General features: G+C 33.7%; 1 protein-coding gene across 2 annotated transcripts in view; it reads left to right on the top strand.

Moving 5' to 3' along the window:
* The first annotated feature begins 301 nt into the window (after positions 1–301).
* LOC106884427 (uncharacterized) overlaps positions 302–6,549 on the top strand; it is a 111,288-nt gene continuing 105,040 nt past the window's right edge. The window contains exon 1 of one of the 2 annotated variants that reach the window (XM_089361709.1): positions 302–2,472. The gene's annotated coding sequence lies outside the window, so the exon portion shown is untranslated. The remainder of the gene's footprint in view (positions 2,473–6,549) is intronic. The other variant, XM_089361711.1, reaches the window with a different exon arrangement.

Here is a 6,549-nt window from a genome sequence, read left to right as displayed (position 1 = left end):
TCTCTCCTTGTTTCTTTAAGTCTTCCTTTCTGTGGAAGAGCGTAGGCTCGAAACGTTAAATACTTTTTCACTTCCCGAGCGTTATACTAATACATCCGTTTGTTTTCTACACCACCTGTCTTCGTCTTTTGTTTTTTTTGTGGTGAATTCTCCCCTGTATGTATATATATATATATATATATATATATATATATATATAGATATACATATACATAAAGATAGATACGTGCGCTAAAGTAAATAATACCCTGTCGGTGACGGGGTCAGTGACAGATATATTAATGAGGAAGAATACAAACTCGGATATATCGTTATGTCATTGCTTCTATATCAGCTACACATATATGTGTATGTATGTGTGTGTATTACACATGGAATGACATCGGGCAGTCCTCTGTTTCAAACACACGTTCATTTCATACATCGTGCTTATAGTGTTGGTTTCCATCCATTTTCAGTTAAGTCCTTTCTATTTCGCTTACGCCGCTAATATCCTTGAGGAATGAGTGAACATCATAGCATCTAATATGTTACCCAATTAAAATAACCAAACAGTTAATTTTATCCAAAAGCCACTCAGTAACACTTTTTTGCTTGCTATCGGACGAAACAGATTATGTCTGCTCGAGTGCATCACACGCTATTTTATAATCGCAACCGTTGTTTTTGTTTCGCTCTCACCGTTCATATGGTTTGTTTACCCTTTCTAAATCAGTCTTCCCTTATACCTAATATAGTTCTTTCCCTGTCTTACCTTGTTTTTTCCTTCTTTTTATCCGTTATTCATAATATTCAGCGACTCTTCTCTAGTTAACAATCACAAACCTTGTTATAGTCATTATAGAAACACTACGCCGTTACTATTAATCATTATTATTACCACCGCTGCCATCACAACTAATCGCAGGAGCCACGGAGACGGTGGTCGTTTACTTATTAGAGAATCACACCAATAACTAGATGGCTTACTGCTACAAATGCTGTTGGTGAAATTACAAGCCAGCCACTTGTAATTTCCTTTAACTGATCGACAAACTCTAGTTTATAACCAGTATTGTAGTTGTTTTTGTACTTGTTCTTTTTAGTATATTAGTGTGTGAGTACGTTACAACCTATGTGCACGTGCGAGCGAGTGCATGTGCGTGAGTACAAATGTGTGAGTAGAAACGTGTGTGTGAAAGAGTTTAAGTGTGAGGCAGTCTGTGTAATAGTGTGAGTGTGTGTAATGTATGTGTGAGTGTATGTCTGAAAGTTCAGACGAGCGAGCTGTCTGTCTCGTAAAGATAAAAGCTACGTCGTCAACTGTGTATAATACAATATATACATGCATAAATATATATCTATGTTTACTTGGCGCTTGTGGGACTATCACGGGGTCTGTCCGTCACCCTGTAAGTGTATGGATGTTTGTGTAAGTATTCTTTTATCTATATGCTGAGCTGTTTTTTTGCCAATATATACATGTATATTGTATGTATGCATCATGTATGGTGTGCATGTACGTGTATATCGGCTACATGTGAGCGCGTGTCGGTCTGTATGTCTCGGTGTTCGACTTTTCCGAGCACCTGAATCCATATTCAACTTGTTCGCTATCTCTAACGACGATTCCACCTGTTCCCTTAAAACTACGATGAAGGATTTAACTGCTGTGACAGTAGTAGTAGTAGTAGTAGTAGTAGTAGTAGTAGTAGTAGTAGTAGTAGTAGTAGCAGTAGTAGTAGTAGTAGTAGTAGTAGTAGTAATGGTAGCAGCAGCCACCTCCTCTCTCTTTTACCATCATCAAAAGGAAATTGTCGGAAGTGCGACCCACAGAATAACAATAACAATAACAACAACAACAACAACAACAACAACAGCTATCTGATATGTACTAGATTGCTTCCAGGCAGGCAGACACTTACTACTACTACTACTAGAATACTGCTGGTGTGTCTGGCTCGGTGCTCGGATGTTACTTTGCACTGCGGAGACTATTAATACCATCGTAGCTTGTATTAAACGCTTGGACAAAACACTGCCACTCTGACTATTTATCCTGCTTGTCAGTGTGGACGTGACAGAGCATCTCAAATCACATCTCACACGTCATCTTCATCATTATCATCATTATCATCCTCATCACCACCACCAGCACCACCACCACCACCACCACCACTACTAACTACCATAAACACCAACAACAGGCACGGCAGCAACAAAGACAACCACCATAACAATGTTGATAACTACAACAATAACAACAAAACAGCAACAAGTTATTTATAATGTAACTACATCTGCTAGCATTGTAAGTTAGAAAAAATAATAGATGATGATAATGATGTTGTTGGATGTACTGACGGTGATGATGACGATGACGATGATGATGATGATGATGACAACGACGACGAAGGCTACAATAATATTGAAGATGATGGCAGTGGTAAAGCTGTTGATGGTGATGCCGATGGTAATGATATTACGATATTGGTGAGTATTATAAATTTATTAAAACCACGATGATACAAACGATAGTGATGATCATATTAATAATAGTAATGTTATTGATGATGATGGCGGTGACGATGACATCGACAATACTTTAGTAATATTTTGAAAGTAATGGGCTGCTGGAAGGTGCTCTATTCTTTCAGCTTTTGAACCAAATATCTCTTCCATACAAGACACCAGCCAGTTTATATGTTTATAAACAATTACGTATGCTTATATGTGGATATTATGAATAGCTGGTTAGCGCTGTAAAATATATTTTATTCCCAGTTGTAGTTGGTTCGTTTTACTCACTCTGTTGATGTTCTAGAAAACAAATGCTAAATAAATAAATACACATTAGTTACCTTGGTATTGTTGATAACCCGTTGATGGATTGCGGTGACGAAGCATTTAATTGACTCTTTTGCACTTATGCATTGAATGTTTATCTTTATTGTGCAGGTGTCGCTCTGTGTGGTAAGAAATTTGATTCACAACCACATGATTCTAAGTGCAATCTCACTGCGCGGCACTTTGGGCAAGTGTGTTCTAGTATATATAGCCCAGGGCCAACTAAAGCTTTGTAAGTGGATTTGGTAGACGGAAGCTAGAAGCCCATCGTGTATGTGTTGTGTTTGATAACTGGTGTTGGTTTGTTTATATCCCTGTAACTTAGCGATTCGACAAAAGTAACGGGCTTAATATATTAGTTCTGGGATTGATTTGTTCATCTAAAGCTCTTCAAGGCGGTGCCCCAGAATGATCGCAGTCCAAAGATTGAAACAAAAGAAAAAAAAGAGAGAGAGAGAGAGACGGACTGCCAAACAGGTAGACACACACAGTCAATTCGTGCAGTTAAAAAGTCTCCTCTAAGTTTTTAATAGATCTGATTTAATCTTGAACAGCATATTCTATTTCAAATATGTGTGTATTAAATACCCCGTGGCCTTGGTATTGTGTTGTCTATATTTGTTATTTTGGAATTTCTTCCGGATAAACTATGTTAAAAAAAAGTTACTGGTAAACTTGAATGAATGACTGAAATATTTGTTTTTTTGGTTTCATCGATTTTAAGATATTGATTAAAACATGATTATTTTCGTGTTAAGCCATTCATTATATTGTGTACAAGTCATGTATTGTCAAATTAATAATTAAGTTAAAATAATTGTTTAACCAGTTAGTTGAACTATTATCTATGGTATTTTAATATAACATTATTCCGTAACTTTTCCCTCAATTAATGCTAAGAGTTTTTTTTCGGTGACTTTCTTTCTGTTCACCGTATGTTTCCAAGTTTTGTATTGTTTTGTCTTTTACCACGCGCATATTCACACACACACAACTCTTACATTATGTACTATGTTGTTAAGTCCCAGGTCAATACAAATTGAGTAGATCTATGATTACAGACACTCCATCTTTTTTAGGGTTTTTGCAGGATTACATTATCCAGTCAATGTATTCGTAATTTTCTCAAAACGAGTAGGTTGCAAATTCGCTGCTATTTCTAGCAGATCGTGCAACCACATAGAAGCTACCCTGTTGGCTCGGTTTGCGTTATTTGTGTTGCCTACGTAGAAATGTGATACCGCTAAATGTGCCTGTACACACACTCATACACATGCACCCGCTCATGTGTTTTGCGCGCGAGCGCGTGCTTCATATTTGCAAACTGAGAACAAAAATCTCTTATTTCATGCATGTAATTATTTTGTCACAACGAAATATGGTATTAGTTCAGATTTACCCAATGAAACTACATGATAAATATAGTTTTGCACTTGGACACATGTACAAGCTTTTCTTTCTTTTAAATAAATATCCTACCTTTTTTCTCTCGCACACCTGAATATTCTTGTTTTGTTTTTTTCCGGTCTGTGCTTCTTTGTGTATGTATGAATGAATACACACGCGCACGTATGTATAAATACTATACATATAGTGTTTCAAAGGCCAAACTTTGGTCATATAATTGTCGTTAAGGCCCAGTAAATATATATTTTATTTATATTCGATGTATTTTGCGACAGCAGTTTAATATTCAGTATGCTTATATATATATATTTGTGTGTGTGTGTACATATATATATATAAACATATACACACTAATTTAAGCGCTCTTTTTTAACGTTGAATACTACACAGTTTGTCATATATATATATATATATATATATATATTTAAAATGCAGAGATGCCTATAATAGGACATCGCTAGACCACTGGTGGTAAATAAAATTTCTAAAATTTTTTTTGCTACCCTATAATTTATTATATATACATATATATATATATATATATACACGTATATATATATATATATATATATATATATATATATATATATATATATATACATGTATATATATACATAGATATATATGTGTGTGTATATATATATGTATATACACACGTTTAAGCGTTCTTTTTTAACGTTGAATAACTACACAGCTTTTCTTTCTCTCTCTCTCTCTATATATATATCTATATATATAGATATATATATATATAAATATATGTATATATTTATTTATTTATCTGTGTGTGTGTGTGTGTGTCGGAGCTCACTAAAATAATATGGAGTTTTCTGATTAATTGTTTTTCTCACCACAAAATATTTTCCAAAATCCTGGGGTACCCTTTTCTAAAAAAAAAACATTTAATCCATAATTTTTTAAACGTTGCACTACTTCTCCCCCAACTCTCGTACCTTGACAACAACCATCACCACCTCGCTTCTTATTTATATTCCATATTCTGAAACATGTCATCCAAATTTAAATCCGTGTATTTTAAAAGCCCCCGCCCTAACAAAAAAAAAAAAAAAAAAAAGCAATCATGATAAAAAAAGTTTTTTTTCCCTCGTTAGTTTTAGTCGTTTTATTGTATTAAATGTTTTATAGTATTAATTGTTTATTCCACGTTCTGAAATGCTCGGATTTCGCCTTTAAAACAAAACAAAAGTTCTTAACCCCTCCCCCACCGTATCTTTCATGATTAAAATGATTTTTTTTTTCTTTTTTATTCTTATTACTTTTATACTCTTGCCATTCTATCACAACTTCTTTCTAAAGGACATAAAATAATAGATTAAGAGAAAAACAAGACTATATAATACTTCTTAGCTTATTTATGTTGACAAAATTTTCATCATGTTTAATTTTTTACATACCATTTTCGTCATCTTCCACACAAAACAAAAAGTCAAAAAATAAAATAAGGTTTTACTTAGAGGATATTGCTACAATAAACTTGTTATAAGATAGAAGGGGGAAAGAAGATATTTTTGGCCCCATTATAATTTTCCTCGATTAAAAATATTTTCTACATTTGACTGAAATTAATCGTTTTAAAGATACTTTTTTCAAAATTCTAATTTTATTTCTCACACATCAACTTGTAGGTTTTATTTATCTATTGTTTTCTTTAATTGTGAAAGGTAGATGGGAAGTGGGAATTAAGAATTTTTGTTTCGTTTTAAATGTGAATTGGAAGGGTTTCAGAATCTGAAATACAAGATGGCTAAAACAAATGGAAAAAATAACAAAAAAAAAAAAAAAAGGCATTTTAGTGGTGGTTGGTATTTTGTGTAAAGTAATGTTAAAAAATTTTTGGATTTTAAAAATCTTTTTAGAAAAGGCTCTCGTCCCACCTCTTCATTCTGAAGTTGTGGTGAAAAAAAAAATGAAAAATCCTTGCAAAAACAGAAAATCCAACTCATGTCAGCGAGTATTCTGAAACTCTGCCATATATATATATATATATATATATATATATATGGTGAATATAGTGAATAGTTGAACATCTAGCAAATAGTGATTAGCCAGTTGCAGGTCAGGTCTGACTGAACAGACCTATGTTCAAAGGCATTCCATCTCATGGTCATTCATTTTTATCTGTGTCTCAAAGTATTGTGTACTTCTTTGCTCTTTTCAAACAGTTTTAAACAGTAGGGTTTATTTAAGGAAAATTTAGCTACTGCTTCTTCCAAGTTGAGCAACCATTTAGTAACCAATGCATTGCTATCTTAAGTGGGAGAATATACAAATAATAACAACAGACGAGGACAGGTG

This window comes from Octopus bimaculoides, chromosome 1, assembly GCF_046866305.1.
Source record: "Octopus bimaculoides isolate indiv1 chromosome 1, ASM4686630v1, whole genome shotgun sequence".
NCBI classification, from domain to species: Eukaryota; Metazoa; Mollusca; class Cephalopoda; order Octopoda; family Octopodidae; genus Octopus; species Octopus bimaculoides.
Note: the sequence above shows the minus strand (reverse complement) of the source record. Positions and strands in the feature narration are given on the sequence as shown.